The sequence below is a fragment of the Gossypium hirsutum genome, chromosome A02 (genome assembly GCF_007990345.1).
Source record: "Gossypium hirsutum isolate 1008001.06 chromosome A02, Gossypium_hirsutum_v2.1, whole genome shotgun sequence".
Lineage (NCBI taxonomy): Eukaryota > Viridiplantae > Streptophyta > Magnoliopsida > Malvales > Malvaceae > Gossypium > Gossypium hirsutum.
The window spans coordinates 71,814,379-71,833,752 of NC_053425.1; the positions used below are offsets into that span (position 1 = coordinate 71,814,379).

Below are 19,374 nucleotides of genomic sequence, written 5' to 3' on the forward strand. Positions count from 1 at the left end.
TGGAGTAGCAATTGAGTGCTCATAGAAGCCTTGATCAGTGAGAACAATAAAGAAGGAAGATGAAGCAAACTAGTCAAGCCACAGAAAAACACCGTATTTGATTCTTGTTCCCTATCTCTTTAATTTTTATTGTTGTTATGATGAACATATCTATAAATATTCATGTTGTTGGAATGGTTAATTTAATCAGCTTAGCTTGAATTTAATTTGTGTTGGTTTGATTGCATTTCATCTGCTTAAATTATTAAAATTGTGTTTATGTTGTTATAAGCCTCGGTAAAATGCTTGATTAAGTAAAATCATGCCTAAGTTATTCTTGCATTACAATTGTGAGGTAACTAATGAATTAATTATTTAAACGGATTAAAATTTTAATTAATGGACACAATACTTAATCAATGCGTGTTTATACTTCTAAGGTAGCTGAAGGTTAAATTAGCAATGTATCTAGCGATACACTTGCCTTGCATAACTTGCAAGATTATTGTGATTAAATTGTTTCAAGGTAAGGATACCTTGTTACCTCATATAGTCTTTTATGTGCTTATTAGATTTAATTAATCGTTTGAATTGACATAGGGATAAGCAAGAGATTGGTTCAATTTAATGAGTATGTATGTGCCATAACATGTTTGCTTATTAAAACCTGTTTAATCGTTTGAATTAACATAGGGATATGTTAATAGATGAATGGATTTGTGTAGGTGAATATGTTCATAAATTTGCAAATTACTGAGTTGCCATGAATTTATTCGTAACAACATAGACATGAGTTTAATAATTCTAAGTTAAAGAAATGTAATTAAATCAACACAATTATGTCATCTTGATTAAATCATATTTTGAAATCTTGCATTTGAGATTTATTTCTTCAGTTTACTTAGTTTAAAATCTTAGTTTTTAATCACCCTCTTCAAACAAAATATTTTTCTTCACCAAAGTGTTTTAAATAGCATTCATAAATAATTCTTTTCGCAGTCCCTATGGGTAAGATAACTCGACATTTACTTGTCAGTTTATTACTTGTTGCGATTATGTACACTTGCACATTTCCGTCATTCCAAGTTTTTGGCGCCGTTGCCGGGGACTGTTTTAAAAAGTCATTATTTGTGAATTTGTTTGTTTTGCATTTTGGTTTAATTTTCTATTTAAACTTTAACTTAATTAAATTTTCTATGATTATTTTAGGTGTTTATGAGTATTGACCGAATTATTGACCCACTTTCTGTAGACCCTGAGATTGAACGAACTTTTTGACAGCGAAGAAGACAAGCAAATCAAAGAAGGACCGAAGAGATGAACTTCAAAAATTTGAATCAAGGAAATGGAGCAAACCCTGCTCAAAATCTTATCCTTATTGCTGATGATAGGGATAGAGCTTTAAGAAAGTATATCATGTCAGTATTTAATGATCTTAATCCAGGTATAGGAGACTCAAAATTGAGGCACAACAGTTTGAGCTGAAGCAAGTCATGTTCCAGATGCTTCAGACGGTGGGCCAATTCAGTGGAATGCCTACCGAAGATCCTCACCTACACTTAAGACTGTTTATGGATGCGAGAAATTCTTTCAAGTTAGTTGTAGTACTCGAAGATGCATTACGATTGAAGTTGTTCCCATATTCACTAAGGGATAGAGCTCGAGCCTGGTTGAACTCATTGCCACCAAACTCAATTTCCACCCATGGCAAGAGTTAGCAGAAAGATTCCGTATGAAGTATTTCTCACCTAGCAAGAATGCTAAGTTGAGGAACGAGATCACTGTTTTCTAAAAAATGGATGATGAGTCCTTATATGAGGCATGGGAAAGGTACAAGGAGTTATTACGGAAGTGCCCTCATCATGGAATCCCACATTGCATCCAACTTGAGACATTTTATAATGGTCTCAATGCTCACATGAGGATGGTAGTGGACGCTTCTGCTAATGGTGCTCTCCTTTCTAAGTCTAATAATGAGGCTTATGAAATCATTGAGAGCATTGCAAACAACAACTATCAATGGCCAACTAATCGAGCAGCATCAGGAAGATGAGTTACTGGAATTGTGACAACCCAAAATTGACCCTAGTCGGGAAGTGGTTTCGGGACCGCTAAACCGAGTCACCAAAATGTTTGAATGTGATATTTATTATCTAGAATATGTAATTATGAATGTGAAAATTTCAAGCTTCGATATAGTCGATTGCATGTGAATTCAGTTAGTAGGATTTGTGTGACACTTTTGAAATGTGATAGGCTAATCTATAAGGATCTAATAGTGCATGTAATAAAAAGGGAGGACTTGCATGTCAAATTTCCCCCCCTAATTAGTAGTGGCCGGCCATGCTATGAGTGGAAACATGTCACAAACATGTTATGTTAGTGAGGTATGTTAGGAAAAATAAAATAAGGAGTATGGGTAATAAAGAAATGGAAAAAAAGGAAAGAATGTGTGTGAGTGTTCCCCCCCATTGCCGTGAGTTAAAGAAAAGAAAAAAAAATTTGTTCATCCTTTTTCATTTCTTTTGGCCGAAAATTCTAAGGAAGGAGGAATTCATTTCTTTTGGCCCAAAATTCTAAGGAAGGAGGAAGGAGTTCTTGCTTCATGTTTGGTTTGGAAGAGGATTAGGAGGAAGTTTGGCCATACTTGTATCTAGATTAAGGTATGTTTGAGGTTGTGCCATGAGATTCATGCATGTTTTTAGTTGCTAGCTTGAGTTCTAATTAGCCCATGGTTCAAATCTTTGCTATGTCATGGGGATGATATTCAGCCTAGGTGGATTTTGTGTTAATGCCATTGCATGCTAAATATGAAGCTTGTTAATGATACATGTGATGGTGGATTGATGACTCTTGGATTTTCTTTTTAGCATTTTTGAGTGAGACATTAAGTTCTTTGTTTAACCATGACCAAAATTGAAATGGTATGGTGTTGTGATGTATTCGGCCATGGTATATCCATAAGTATGATTTATGCTTATTGCATGGTAGGTAAGATTTATGTTTTGGATTTATGTTCATGTTTAGTTATAATCAACTTTGAGATTCAGCTCTTGCACATATATATATATATGTTTGCACATGACGTATTGGTATGACATATACAATATCTCAAGGTATATATTTACATATGATGGTGTTTCGGTTATGGAGTACATGATGGATGCGTATTGAGTTATAATATGTAATGCATTAGTTAGTAAAAGGTATGCCATTTGTGTGTGGTATTGAGTATATAATTGGCCTCAACATAGACATGCATAATCGGCCACATGAATGAGTACATAGGTTGATGTGTTGTTCGGCCATAGGTAAGCATATTGAAGGCTTTATCTTGACTTAGAAAATTCGGCTAAGGAGAGTATTAACTAATGTGTTGAGTTTGATTCATGATTCCGTACATATGTGACTTTAATGTCTAATGAATATATGTGGGCCAAGTACCTTGAGTTCCTCTTTTCGATGCTCAAATGATTAAATCAATTTATTTGTTAAATTAAGCTCAAGAGCAAAGGGGAACTAAATCTGATAAAGGGAAGGAAAAAGTGGTCGAATAACCATCGGAATTGTTCGACAACATCCGAGGTAAGTTTTCGAGTAATGGGACTTAAATTATGATTCGATTAGATTATGTCTTAAGTAAATCAAAATCATGCTCTTATATGTGGCTATTGAGCCGAAATTGTAAATGTGATAAGTGTCTTGTGTTTGAGCTTTGGTAATGAAAATGAAATATGAATGTGTCATGATTTATTGATATATGTACATGGTTACTCGAATGATATCCGGGCTAAGTCCCGAAGGCTTTTGTGCTAAGCGACTACATCCGGACTAAGATCCGAAGGCTTTTGTGCTAAGCGACTATATCCGGGCTAAGTCCCGAAGGCATTTATGCTAGTGACCATATCCGGGTTAAGACCCGAAGGCCTTGTGCGAGTGGTTATATCCGGCTAAACCCCAAAGATGCCTAATTTGGGAACGAGCGATCTTGCTGTAAAAATTTAAATTAATACGCTCGTAAAATCCCAGCGATGAGGTATGTTTCGTGTGTGCTTTGAATTAGTTGATCCCTTACAAATCTGTATTCGCTCAGTCGATAAATGAGCTACCAGCCTTTGGCTAAGTTGATCTTTTGTGTATGAACATAAGGGTTGGTAATGTGAAGTAAGTATGATATTGAAAATTTGTGCATATGAAATTATCCGTTTAGCTATATGAATGCTATACTTTTGTTGTGCTGGAATCCCTTGCTCAAAACTTACTAAGCATAAATTGCTTACTCCGTTTCTTTGTTTCTCTGTTTTATATATTTTGGCTCGTCAGCTATCGGACTCGGGATTTTTGGAAGTCGAAGTCTCCCACACTATCAAAGCCCCCTTTTGGTACAATTTTGGTTGAACTTTGAAATGGCATGTATAGGACTACCCTTTTGTTGTTGGTCATGTACCCTTCGGTTTTGTGTAAATTTGGATAGCCATGCGAAAATGGCTTAAATATACTTTGATCATAGCATTATAATCGTTTTGTATGTTGTCCGTCGAGAGGTATGGAAATGTTGGTAACGGTTAGCCATGGGAAGGGTTATTCTTGATCACTTTTGGAATATGTATGACAAACTCTAGTTGATCCATGGAGGATCATGAAATAGGTAAAGTTTACCTTAAAAAAATAGATGCTGGCAGCAGCAGTGATGTGGATGTGAAAAATAACTAAAAATAGTAGGAATGGAATTAAATAGTGAATAAATTATGTAAACGAACCTTGATGAATCTATTTTCATAGGAAAGTAACGAAACGATCATATGGACAGTATGTTAAGAGATATTCAGGTTCTCGTGAGACAGGGCCAGAACGGTTTCTGGATTCCCTGTTCCGACTTTGGAAATTCATTATAAATTAACCAGAGATAATTAGAAGTCATGCAATATTTGAATAGATTCCTTTTTGAGTCTAGTTTCTATAGAAACAAACGACATCAGTATTGAAGCCCTGTACAGGGAGATATCCAAGTCGTAATGCGCAAAGGTCAGTGTAATCGATCCCTGTAACATGGGAGACTTTGACTAATAAACTGTACTAATTGGCCCGAACAAAAATTCTAGAAAAAAATTTGTAGATGCATATATGAGTTTAGTTTCAGGGAAAAATCACGAAGCTGATTTTCGAGTTGTGAAACTCAAGATATGATTTTTAAGGTGACAGTGACGCAGTTAGCCAGCTTGCCTGGAAAATTTAAAATGGATTGTGCAAAGAAGTGATTTAAGTCTGCAAACCCCTCGTGTCCGACTCCGGCGATGGACTCGGGTACGGGGTGTTACAATTTTATTGGTATCAGAGCTACGGTTTAGTCGATTCTAGGACTACCGTAATACGTTTGGGTCTAGCTATACATGCCATTTTGTGATTATTTGATAGTGTGGTGATTTCTGACGATTAAAAATGTGTTTATTTATAGTAATGGATCCCGATCCCGACCGAGCGGTAGCTGATGATCTTGAGAGTGTGGCGCCTGCTCTCGCACAAGGGACAGCTCCGGCGGACTCTCAACCGATTGCTAGTAATCCGAATGACGAAGCTAGACAAGCTTTCTATAGCGTAATGAATGATTGGTTCAACCAATACATTCGAACTAATACGGTTGTTCCACAACCTCCATTCCCGACTAATGGCACCCCCGCACCTACAATACCTCCGGCAACTGACCAAATAAGGTCAAATAAGCCCCCAGTTGACAGAATCTAAAAACACGGGGCTACTGAATTTAAAGCTACGGACAGCGATGATGCCGAGCAAGCTGAATTTTGGTTGGACAACACTATTCGGGTACTCGACGAGCTATCTTGCACACCCGATGAGTGCCTAAAGTGTACTATCTCCTTGCTACGTGATTCTGCCTACTATTGGTGGAATACGTTGACTTCTGTTGTGCCTAGAGAGCAAGTAACTTGGGAGTTTTTCCAAACCGAGTTTTGAAAAAAGTATATCAGTCAGAGATTCATTGACCAAAAACGAAAGGAATTTCTTGAACTCAAACAAGGTTCCATGTCGGTTACCGACTATGAACGAAAATTTGTGAGGCTTAGCCGATATGCACGAGAATGCATTTCTTCAGAAGCTATGATGTGTAAACGTTTCGAGGATGGACTAAATGATGATATAAAGCTGTATGTTGGCATCTTAGAAATCCGAGAATTTGTGGTACTTGTTGAGCGAGCTTGTAAAGCCGAGGAGCTAAGTATGGAGAAAAGAAAAGCTGATATGGGAGCAAAGGAGTTTCGTAAGAGGTCTTCGAGGAAGCCCTTCCCACAGTCATCGAAGAAATTTAGAGATGACTTAGGCCGGTCTAGGGACACTTCGGGTTTCTCTAGACGAGATCGCGATCGACCCCCTGTGAGCACACGAGTCACTTCGGTCGCCAGTGTTGGAAATGATCGTCGGGACAGAACGGAATGTCGATATTGCAGTAAATGGCATTCAGGGAGTTGTAGATTCCATGACCGCTCCTGTTACAAGTGCGGATCAGTTGACCACTTCATTAAAGATTGCCCGAGGTTGTCTGAACAGAATGTAAATCAGAGTGGGAAACCGGGTGCTACCACTGCTCGAGGTAGACCATCTAGAAATACGGGCAATGCTAGTGGTGGTCAGAGAGGATCTAGAGATGCTACGACCAGATCCGAGGCTCGCGCTCCTGCTAGGGCTTATGCTATACGCGCACGCGAGGGTGCTTCCTCGCCAGATGTTATTACCGGTACTTTTACTCTCTTTGATACTAATGTGATTGCTTTGATTGACCCTGGTTCTACTCATTCTTATATATGCGAAACCTTAGCATCCAGTAAGACTTTACCTATTGAGTCTACTGAGTTCGTAATTCGGGTGTCAAATCCCTTGGGTCGTTACGTGCTTGTCGACAAAGTGTGTAAGAAATGTCCCCTAGTAATTCGAGGTTCCTATTTTCCGGCGGACTTGATGCTTTTGCCGTTTGATGAATTTGATGTTATTCTTGGTTTGTATTGGTTGACCGTGCATGATGCGATTGTGAATTGCAAAAGCAAGACTATGGATTTGAGGTGCGCAAATAACGAGATGATCTGAGTTGAGTCTACGGACTTGGATGGGTTGCCAGCTGTAATATCCTCAATGTTGGCCCAGAAATATGTAAGAAAAGGGTGCGAAGCATACCTTGCGTATGTACTTGATGACAAAGAATTAGAAAAGAAACCCGAATCTGTGCCGGTGGTTTGTGAATACCCGGATGTTTTTCCTGAAGAATTATCGGGTTTACCACCTGTTCGGGAGGTAGAGTTTGGTATTGAGCTTGTACCTGGAACTACGCCAATTTCGATAGCTCCGTATCGTATGGCACCAACCGAGTTAAAGGAGTTGAAAGCTCAGTTGCAAGAGTTGACTGATAGACGTTTCGCTCGACCAAGTTTCTCACCTTGGGGTGCACCAGTATTGTTTGTGAAGAAGAAGGACGGAACCATGAGGTTGTGCATCGACTATCGTCAGCTGAATAAAGTGACAATAAAGAATAAATATCCAATACCGCATATTGATGATTTGTTTGATCAACTAAAGGGAGCCTCAGTGTTTTCAAAGATAGATTTGAGATGGGTTATTATCAGTTGCGAATTCGAGATTCGGATATACCCAAAACTGCTTTCAGAACGAGATACGGCCACTACGAGTTCTTAGTGATGCCGTTTGGGCTCACTAATGCCCCTGCGGTATTTATGGACTTGATGAATCGGATCTTCAGACAGTATTTGGATCGATTCGTAGTTGTGTTTATTGATGACATCATGGTCTATTCAAGAGATGAGACCGAACATGCACCTGAGATTAGTGTTGCAAATTTTACGGGATAAGCAGTTATATGCTAAGTTCAGTAAGTGTGAGTTCTGGTTAAGAGATGTTAGCTTCTTGGGCCACGTGGTATCCGCATCGGGTATTCGAGTTGACCCGAACAAAATTTTAGCCATACTTAACTGGAAGCCTCCGAGAAATATTACTGAGGTTCGGAGCTTTTTGGGACTTGCCGGTTACTACCGACGGTTTGTAAAAGGTTTCTTGATGATAGCCACACCGATGGCGAAGCTACTTCAAAAAGATGTTAAGTTCGAATGGACGGAAAAATGTCAGAAAAGTTTTGATCAACTGAAAACTTATTTGACCGAAGCTCCAATTCTAGTGCAGCCCGAATCAGGCAAAGAGTTTGTCATTTATAGTGATGCGTCCCTACTTGGGTTAGGTTGCGTATTGATGCAAGAAGGTCGAGTTGTGGCCTATGCGTCGAGACAATTAAAGCCACATGAGAAAAATTATCCGACCCATGATCTCGAACTAGCTGCCATCGTATTCGCTTTAAAAATATGGCGACATTACTTATTTGGTGAAAAGTGCCATGTATTTTCGGATCACAAAAGTCTCAAATATTTGATGACTCAAAGAGACTTAAATCTGCGACAAAGACGTTGGCTCGAGTTGTTAAAGGATTATGAGCTTGTCATTGACTATCACCCGGGAAAGGCTAATGTGGTTGCGGACGCCTTAAGCCGGAAATCACTGTTTGCTTTATGAGCGATGAATGTACTCTTGTCTATTCTACCCGACAATGTGTTAGTATCTGAATTAAAGGCCGAACCATTATTGATTCATCAAATTCGTGAAGCTCAGAAAGTCGACGATGAATTGGTTGCAAAATGGGCTGAGTGTGTTCCGAACGAGGAATCGGAGTTTCAAATTGATGATGATGATTGTTTGAGGTTCAGAAGTCGTTTGTGTGTTCCAAGGAATTCGGAACTCATTTCGATGATTCTGAACGAAGCCCATTGTAGCCGAATGTCAATTCACCCGGGGAGTACGAAAATGTACAACGATTTGAAACGTCGATTTTGGTGGCATGGTATGAAACGAGACATCTCCGACTTTGTTTCAAGATGTTTAATATGTCAACAAGTGAAAGTGGAACATCAAGTGCCTTCAGGATTACTTCAGCCGATCATGATACCCGAGTGGAAATGGGATCGAGTCACAATGGACTTTGTGTTCGGACTGCCATTGTCAGCAAGTAAGAAGGATGCGACTTGGGTTGTTGTTGATAGACTGACTAAGTCGGCTCACTTTATCCCCGTGCGTACGGATTTTTCATTGGATAAACTAGCTGAATTGTACGTTTCTCAGATTGTGAGATTACATGGGGTACCTATTTCTATCGTGTCGAATAGAGATCCGAGATTCACCTCACGATTTTGGAAGAAATTACAAGAAGCTTTGGGTACCAAGCTGCATTTTAGCACTGCTTTTCACCCCCAAACCGATGGTCAATCCGAGCGGATAATTCAGATACTTGAGGATATGTTGAGATGTTGCATCCTCGAGTTCAGTAGTTCATGGGAACGGTATTTACCTTTGATTGAATTCGCTTACAACAATAGTTTTCAATCAAGTATTAAGATGGCACCTTACGAGGCTTTGTACGGTCGTAAATGCCGTACACCATTGTTTTGGACCGAGCTCGGTGAAAGTAAAATTTTTGGAGTTGATTTGATTAAAGATGTCGAACAGAAAGTAAAGGTAATCCGTGAAAGTCTGAAGGCAGCCACAGATCGTCAGAAATCGTATGCGGATTTGAAACGAAAAGACATTGAATATCAGGTGGGAGATAAAGTGTTTCTTAAAGTTTCGCCTTGGAAAAAGGTACTCAGATTTGGCCGTAAGGGCAAGTTGAGTCTGAGATTCATTAGGCCGTACGAAATCTCCGAACGAGTTGGTCCAGTTGCGTATAGATTGATTTTGCCCCCTGAACTTGAAAAGATTCACGACGTCTTTCATGTTTCGATGCTTCGACGTTAGAGATCCGATCCGTCACACGTGATTAATCCATCAGAAGTTGAAATTCAATCTGACTTGATTATGAAGAAGAACCGATTCGTATCCTAGCTCGTGAAGTGAAAGAGTTGCGAAACAAAAGGGTTCCGTTAGTAAAGGTGTTATGGCTCAAACACGGAGTCGAAGAAGCTACTTGGGAAACCGAGAATGCCATGAAAGAATGATACCCAAACTTATTTACCGGTAAGATTTTTGGGGACGAAAATTTCTTAAGTGGGGGAGAGTTGTGACAGCCCAAAATTGACCCTAGTCGGGAAGTGGTTTCGGGACCACTAAACCGAGTCACCAAAATGTTTGAATGTGATATTTATTGTCTAGAATATGTAATTATGAATGTGTGAAAATTTCAAGCTTCGATTTAGTCGATTGCATGTGAATCAGTTAGTAGGATTTGTGTGACACTTTTGAAATGTGATAGACTAATCTATAAGGATCTAATAGTGCATGTAATAAAAAGGGAGGACTTGCATGTCAAATTTCCCCCCTAATTAGTAGTGGCCGGCCATGCTATGAGTGGAAACATGTCACAAACATGTTATGTTAGTGAGGTATGTTAGGAAAAATAAAATAAGGAGTATGGGTAATAAAGAAATGGAAAAAAAAGAAAGAATGTGTGTGAGTGTTCCCCCCCATTGCCGTGAGTTAAAGAAAAGAAAAAAAATTGTTCATCCTTTTTCATTTCTTTTGGCCAAAATTCTAAGGAAGGAGGAATTCATTTCTTTGGCCGAAAATTTAAGGAAGGAGGAAGGAGTTCTTGCTTCATGTTTGGTTTGGAAGAGGATTAGGAGGAAGTTTGGCCATACTTGTATCTAGATTAAGGTATGTTTGAGGTTGTGCCATGAGATTCATGCATGTTTTTAGTTGCTAGCTTGAGTTCTAATTAGCCCATGGTTCAAATCTTTGCTATGTCATGGGGATGATATTCGGCCTAGGTGGATTTTGTGTTAATGCCATTGCATGGTAAATATAAGCTTGTTAATGATACATGTGATGGTGGATTGATGACTCTTGGATTTTCTTTTTAGCATTTTTGAGTGAGACATTAAGTTCTTTGTTTAACCATGACCAAAATTGAAATGGTATGGTGTTGTGATGTATTCGGCCATGGTATATCCATAAGTATGATTTATGCTTATTGCATGGTAGGTAAGATTTATGTTTTGGATTTATGTTCATGTTTAGTTATAATCAACTTTGAGATTCGGCTCTTGCACATATATATATATGTTTGCACATGACGTATTGGTATGACATATACAATATCTCAAGGTATATATTTACATATGATGGTGTTTCGGTTATGGAGTACATGATGGATGCGTATTGAGCTATAATATGTAATGCATTAGTTAGTAAAAGGTATGCCATTTGTGTTGGTATTGAGTATATAATTGGCCTCAACATAGACATGCATAATCGGCCACATGAATGAGTTCATAGGTTGATGTGTTGTTCGGCCATAGGTAAAAAAAAAAAAAAAAAAAAAAAAAAAAAAAAAAAAAAAAAAAAAAAAAAAAAAAAAAAAAAAAAAAAAAAAAAAATAGGTAAGCATATTGAAGGCTTTATCTTGAACTTAGAAAATTCGGCTAAGGAGAGTATTAATAATGTGTTGAGTTTGAAAAAAATTAAAATAGTAGATATAATTAGATGAGAATAATATTTAATGAAAATATGAGTATTTCATATGGAGGAAAAATAGATATAGTAATTATGAATGTTAAATTTGAAACAGGCAGAGCATTTCTGATCCCTATTCTGACTTTAAAAATCATAATAAATTTAAAAAATAATTAGATATTATTTATGTAAGATTCTTATTGATCTAGTTTATTAGAAACAAACGGAATAGTCATTGAAACTCTGTACAGGGAGATATCTGATGTAACACAGAGGTCAGAGCAGTCGAACCTGAAAGGGAGACTTTAACTAATAAACTGTAGTAATTGGCTCGATTAAAAATTCTAGAAAAAAATTAGTAAATATATATATGAGTCTAGTTTCAGGAAAAATTTATGGAATTGGATTTAGAGTTTTGGAACTTGAGATATGAATTTTTAAGCAACTATGACGCAGATTGCTAGCTTGACTGGAAATTTTAAAAATAAATTGTTTGAGCTATTTAAGTAATGAATTAAGTCTGTTAACACCTCGTTTTCAACTCCGGCGATGGTCTCGGGTACGGGGCGTTACAGATTTGTCTTTTGTAATTTAATGATAAAGTTTACTAAGGAGGAATGGGTAAAATCATAAGTTATTTTGATAGCCGTATGGATGAGTAATGATTTGGTTGTATATTTGTGAAATTTAATTTGTTATTTAGCATATGAAATAAGTAGGTTGGATTGGTTACATTTGCAATTAAATTTTGGTCTTTTAGAAATATTTGTATGTACTTGTATAATTTTTGCCCATTTTTCCGTGTGGTATAATTCAACTTAAGCTAATATGTGCATGTACAAAGCTCATAAATAACATATATTGATATTAGTTAATTTTATGATTTGATAGGGCTGGTTGTGGTTTAAATATACGCAACTAGGTAAGTTTTATAATGGATGTATTGTGTAAATTGAGTATATGAAAGTAAGTAGGTGTCCAAATGCTTTACTATATAGTCATAAGATTCGGCTAATGGAAATATAATGTATATGTATTACGATATGATGTTTTATAATAGTAAATTATGTTTGGTTAGTTGTTTAAGTAGTACACATGTATGAATGGTCTAAATTTGTGATGTATGGTTTGAATGTTGTTATTATAAAACATGTATAATATTGAGTTAATGCATGTTAATTGGTTCGAATTTTGGGAATAGATTATTGATTTTGAAATGGGTGTGTTATGAAGTATGATTCGCCTATGTGTGAAGTGGCTAGTGAAACATGATTGGTTTCGGTTGGTTACCTAATTAATATATGCAAATTTTGATTTATATAATTGAACTAATGATTGCTATAAAGTTTTAAAATTCATGGAAATAAATCGATATATATATATTTGTACTTGTAAATGTATTATATGAACGTGCTGAGTTGTGTTCATCCAGTAATGCCTTGTAACCTTAATCTGGTGACGAAAACAAGTTAGGGGTGTTACATTTCTAGGTCTTGTTGGGTATTATTGAAGGTTTGTTGAGGGTTTTTCCTTGATAATAGCCCAGTTGACTAAGATGTTGAGGAAGAATGCTCCATTTAAATGGGGAGACGAACAGTAAGCCAATTGTAAAAAGTTGAAGTCCGTATTGGCAGAAGCTCCCATCTTAATTCAACCGAAACCTGGTAAGGACTATGTTGTGTATAGCGATGCTTCGCATCTTGGCTTGGTTGTGTTCTAATGCAAGATGGTAAAGTTGTCGCATATGTCTCAAGACAACTTAGGCCACATGAGTGTAATTACCTCACTCATGATTTGGAGTTGGCAGCTATTGTTTTTGCTATCAAAATTTGGAGACACTACTTGTATGGTGAGAAGTGTATTATTTACACCGATCACAAGAGTCTCAACTATATTCTTACCTAAAAAGAACTTAATTTGAGGCAACGAAGGCGGATTGAGTTGTTAAAGGACTATGACTGCAGGATTGAGTATCACCCCGGAAAAGCCAATGTTGTGGCTGATGCCTTGAGCCAAAGGTGATATCTGATTTAAGGGATATGTTCGTTCACTTGAATTTTTTTATGATGGGGTATCTTGGCTAAATTACAAGTAAAGCCTACGTGGGTTTAGGAAATCAAGGATAAACAGAGTTTGGATGAAACTCTAAAACCTTGATTTAAATAGGTTAAGGATGGTTCGACTGAGGACTTTGGGATGGAATTTTATGCTTTAGAGGGAGATATTCTGTGCCTAATGATTAGAATTTGAGACAATCCATACTTCAAGAAGCACATAGCAGCCCTTATGCTATGCATCCTGGTAGTACTAAGATGTATCGTGATTTGAGGGAAGTGTATTGGTGGTCAGGTCTTAAACGTGAAGTGACTGAATGTAACACCCCGAATTTTGGGCCTAGAAGTATTGGGCCTTGTGCATAGGAGCGGTTAGGAGACTACTCATAAATATTTTAGTTAAGCAAGGAAGTGACACAAATTACATGTTGCTGTGATGGCTAAGTGATTTGGGTGTGTTTGGGAGTGTTGGAGAAGCCTGGGTTCAAGTTTGGGCTTTTGCAAAAAATTTAGTTTTTCCCTTAAGTGAACCTTGGCTTTAGCTGGTAGGCCTTAAAATATTGTGGGTAAAGGTGTCACAAAAAGAACTTGTGGTGCAGAGGTAGGTGGCGTGTGAAGTTCTCTTGAGGTCTAAGGTTCAAGTCGTGGCAAGGTAAGAAGAGTATTTATTTTTCTCTCTTGCCATGTGAGAAGCAGAAGCCGACTGAAACTTTACAAGGTAGAATTTGAATTGGTCTAAAAGAGGAGGGTGAAGTAAATCAAGGAGGAGATAATGGGGGATTTTTAAGGAGAGATTTAAGGGAGGAAAAAGTGGGATTTGAATGGAGTGGAAGAGTTTGCCTTAATTGAACTTTAGGCACTCAGAAATTCGGCTAAAGGCTAGTGATTCCTTTTTACTCACTTTCGGTTACTCACTCTGGCATTTTCGTTCTTTTCTTTCATTCATTGGTGCTGAAATACTGCTTCCTTCAGGTTTTTTGCTCATTTTGGTCTATTCCTGAATTGGTTTTTTTTCTCTCTAAAATTCTTTTGGTTGACCGATTGGTTTCTCCTCTCCTTCTCTCTTTTGGTTTTCCTTTTTGACCGAAAGACCTGGCTTACTACCTCTCAGTTCTTTTGACAACTTCTTACTCTATTACCAATTGCTTTCCTCTTCTCTTCTCTTATTTTCTTTCTTCTTTTCACTTGACCGATTATGCCATCTCCCCTTTTGATTCTTGGGTTCATCAAAGTTTATTCCTGTTCATCTTGCTATTGAGACCGATTATGTAACACCCCGTACCCGAGACCGTTGCCGGAGTCGAACGCGAGGTGCTAACAGACTTAATTACTTTGTTTTCACAGTCCATTAAAAAAATTCCAGACAAGCTGGCTAACCGCGTCACTGTCGCCTTAAAAATCATATCTCGAGTTCAAAACTCAAAAACTGATTCCGTAAATTTTCCCCGAAATTAGACTCATATATCCATCTGTGGATTTATTTCTAGAATTTTTGGTTGGGCCAATTAGTACAGTTTATTAGTTAAAGTCTCCCCTGATTCTGGGTTTGACTACTCTGACCTTCATGTATTCTGACTTGGATATCTCCCTGTACAGAGCTTCAATACCCATGACGTTTGTTTCTATAGAAACTAGACTCAGAGAGGAATCCATACATATAAGGCATGACTTCTAATTATCTCTGGATAATTTATGGTGAATTATCAAAGTCGAAACAGGAGATCCAGAAACCGTTCTGGCCCTGTTTCACGAGAACTTTAATATCTCTTAATATACTGTTCATATGATTGTTTTGTTACTTTCATATGAAAATAGATTCATCAAGGTTCGATTACATAATTTATTCACTATTTAATTCCATTCCTACAAATTTTTGTGATTTTTCGAATCCACACCACTGCTGCTGTCAGCAGCTGTTTTCAATGTAAACTTTACCTATTTCGTGGTTACCATGGACCAACTAGGGTTTTGTCATACATAGGTCCACATATGATCATATTTAGCCATTCCAATGGCTGATCATTTGCCCAACACTTCCATTCCAATCCATAGTCACATCATGAAACCATATATACATACATAAACACAAATGGTCTAATGCCATACTCCACTTCTACGAGCCATTTTCGCATGGCTGTACACACATACATCACAAAAAGTACTTAAAACAACAAGGGGTAGTCCTATACATGCCATATCCAGAGTTCAACTAAAAGAGTACCAAAAGAGCTTTGATAGTGTGGATGACTTCGACTTCGATGATCCCGAATCCGATAGCTAACGAACAATATCTATAAAACAGAGAGCCAAAGCAACGGGGTAAGCATTTTAAAGCTTAGTAAGTTTCAAGTAATGAAATCAGCTTTGACTAAAGTATTACATTCACATAGCTAAATGAATCACTTTATTAATTCACATTCTCATAATCATACTTACTTCACACTTCATCAACATATACACACACAAGGTATTAACCTATCTAAAAGCCGAAAGTTCGTTAGTCGATTGAACGAATATTATTTAAAACGAATCGACTTTTTCGAAGCACATGCAAACATACCTTATCGTTTGGGTTTGTCGAGCGTATTAATTGAATTTATTACAGCACAAAACGCTCACATTCAAACCCAAGTTTCTTTGGAATTTAGCCGGATATAACCACAAGCTCAATTGCCTTCGGGTCTTAACCCGGGTATAGCAACTCGCACGAATGCCTTCGGGTCTTAGCCCGGATATATCAACTTGCACAAATGCCTTCGGGTCTTAGCCCGGATATATCAACTTGCACAAATGCCTTCGGGTCTTAGCCCGTATATATCAACTCGCACAAATGCCTTCGGGTCTTAGCCCGGATATATCAACTTGCACAAATGCCTTCGGGTCTTAGCCCGGATGTATTCAAATGCTCAAGCACACATATATCAATAATCATAACACACCCATATCTTATTTTCGTTACTAAGGCTCAAACACAAACATTTATTAAACCTTTCCAATTTCGGCTCAATAGCCACACACAAAGAGCATGATTTCGATTGGCTTTATAACATAGTCTCTATGCACATTCGACTATCCGTCATAGTATGACTAATCATTTCAATATAATTCAGTAGGATCATTACTCGAAGACTTACCTCGGATGTTGTCGAACGACTTCAATGGCTATTCAATTACTTTTTCCTTCCCTTTATCGGATTTAGTTCCCCTTTGCTCTTGAGCTTAAGTTCAACAAATTTTAAAATAGTCATTAATCGACTATTCAAGTATTACTTTCAGAATAATATATATATTGATTCGACTTTCACACACATAGATTATAGTAAGCTTTATAAAAATCAATAAATAATTCATTAGCAAATTTTCATTAATGTTTACAACATAATCACATATTCACTAAGAGCTGTTTTCCTGAGCAGCAGTCACTAAATTATTTATAACTGGAGCTACAAAACTCCAAATCACTTACCGTTAATTTTCCCTGAATATAGACTCGTATATCTTCCATCCATAAAATTTTCAGAATTTAGGCTTGGCCAATCAATACCAGATTTTTCTTAAAATTTCCCCTGTTTCACTGTTTGACTAATCTGACCACTCTTCACTACGAATCAAATTTCTCATTTTACAGAATTCAAAATGTGTTGTATTTGATTTCATTTGAAACTAGACTCATTAAGGAGTTTAAGCATATAAATTTTATCTTATAATCATTTTTGTACAATTTATAATGATTTTCTAAAAACAGAACAGGGAATCTAGTAGTCATTTTGACTCAGCCCCACAATACTTCAAATATCTCAAGATCGGTAACTCTTTTGTTTTTATAGTTTCTTTTGTAAGAAAATAGACTCTTCAAGCTTTAATGACATAATTTACTCAGCTTCTAATTCAACTCCTACAAATTATGACGATTTTCCAAAATCACCTTACTGCTGCTGTCCCCAAGCAGATTATTACCAAATCAAATACTAACATTTGCATTTCACCTTAATAGCTAGCTTAGCAAACCTTAATTTAACATATAATTCACACATATCACATTCCAAGCATTCACTCTATTCTATCACTTAAGGTACAAACATTACTCAATAACTTCCTAATTCAAGTACACATTCGGCCTTGGTACATAATAAGGTAGTTGATTCCTTTCCCTTTAGCACCCATTGCTCACATATGATTATTTGTATAGCTCAAACACTCATCTATCTTTGCTCATCTAAATTTATCATGAAACAACAAAATTTACCATTGTCAAATACCATAGCCGAAAGCCCTAGTCCATAACACAAATCAAAATTTCTACATGGGTTTCCAAAGTAGCTTGATATCTTACTCAAGCTTAACCAAAATTTCATGAACTAATATAAATTTCTTACCTTGCTATTAGCCTAGGATGACCGAATGCCTCCCTCCTATCTTCCTCTTTACAATCGGCCAAGAAGAACCAAGGATACAAGCTTTGTTTCATTACCTTTCTTTTTATTCTTTCTTTTATTTATTATAGCTCCAATAACCCAATTTCTTATTATAATATCAAATTCAACAAATATATTGCCCATCATCAATCCATCTTGGCCGGCCACTATAAGGGAATTGGGCAATTTGACATGCAAGTCCACCTTGTGTTGACATGCACTAATAAGCCCTTTAAAATTAGCCTATCATATTTCACCATGTCTCATGTTGATCCCTGTTTAATAATTCCTCATGCAATTGGCAAAATTAGGGAATGAAACTTCCACATATGCATGTACACACATAATAAACATAGAATATAACAATTAATTATTTTCATAACTCGGTTTTGTGGTCCCGAAACCACTTCCCGACTAGGGTCACATTAGAGCTGTCACAGATTATGCTATCCCTTTTTGGTTACAATTGGTGTTGTTTTACTAACAAGACAGTAAATAGTCTATCACTACTTAAGAGTCAAATATTTATTCTCATCTTGCCAATTCTTACCCTCATTTCCCCTAGGCATGGGGTTCTTTTGGGTTCTAGGGTCTCTTGAAGAGTGAAGGTGACACTTGTAAGAATTGGGTAGTCGAACCTCTTCCACTTTACTCGATCAAGACAATCCTACTCACTGTTGTGGTGTTCAAGAGGTGCATGACTGGTTTGGGGAGGGGTTGGTCGATTGTCTATTTCCTCTTATCTATGGATTGAGTTTCAATAAGTCATATCTTAATCTCATGTCATGTATCTTTATTAATGGGTTTTATGGTCAGTGCAGCTATTGAGTTAGGAGAGTAAACCCACCTTCGCCAATGGTTCTAAGCAGGGTTATTCACTCTTGCGTTTAAGACAGGTATCGAATGTAATCTTTAACTGGGAATTTGAGAAGGGTGATTAACCCTAGTTCTTATCGACTAATGGTTATCGCGATGGAATGTAGGTTTGGGAAACTCCTGGGCTAGGCGCAGGTTTTGTAGCAGGTGTGTAATCACACCCCCGTTTTACTGTAAAACGATAAAAGTCGAAACTTTGACATTTAAGGCCTCTCGAGCTTGCGATCGCTCTTGGGGTAAATCGAGCCCACAAATCATGGGCGATAGACTGTAAAGGCCACCACGAGCGTTTCTGTAAACTTGGGCTGTTATGGGACACGATGGGCTAAAATGGGCTGTGTAGGCCCAATGGGCTCGTGGGTCCCACATAGATTAAATCAGCGGTAAGTAATAAATATTGGACTGGGCTATGTGGGTCACATAGCCGTAACTGAGTTTGGGCTAAATGGGTCACACAAGCGTATGGGCCCACTTAGACCGAGTAACGAGCCTAGGGCCCATATACACTGTTATGATCATTAGGTTATATGTGTCGC

The 19,374-nt window shown here is 37.4% G+C and overlaps 1 non-coding gene across 1 annotated transcript; it reads right to left on the reverse strand.

Annotated features, from left to right (window-relative positions):
- Positions 1-1,741: 1,741 nt before the first annotated feature.
- On the reverse strand, positions 1,742-1,848 carry LOC121217559 (small nucleolar RNA R71). Its single transcript, XR_005913666.1, has one exon. It is a non-coding gene; the product is annotated as a small nucleolar RNA R71 (small nucleolar RNA).
- Between the last annotated feature and the right edge of the window lie 17,526 nt (positions 1,849-19,374).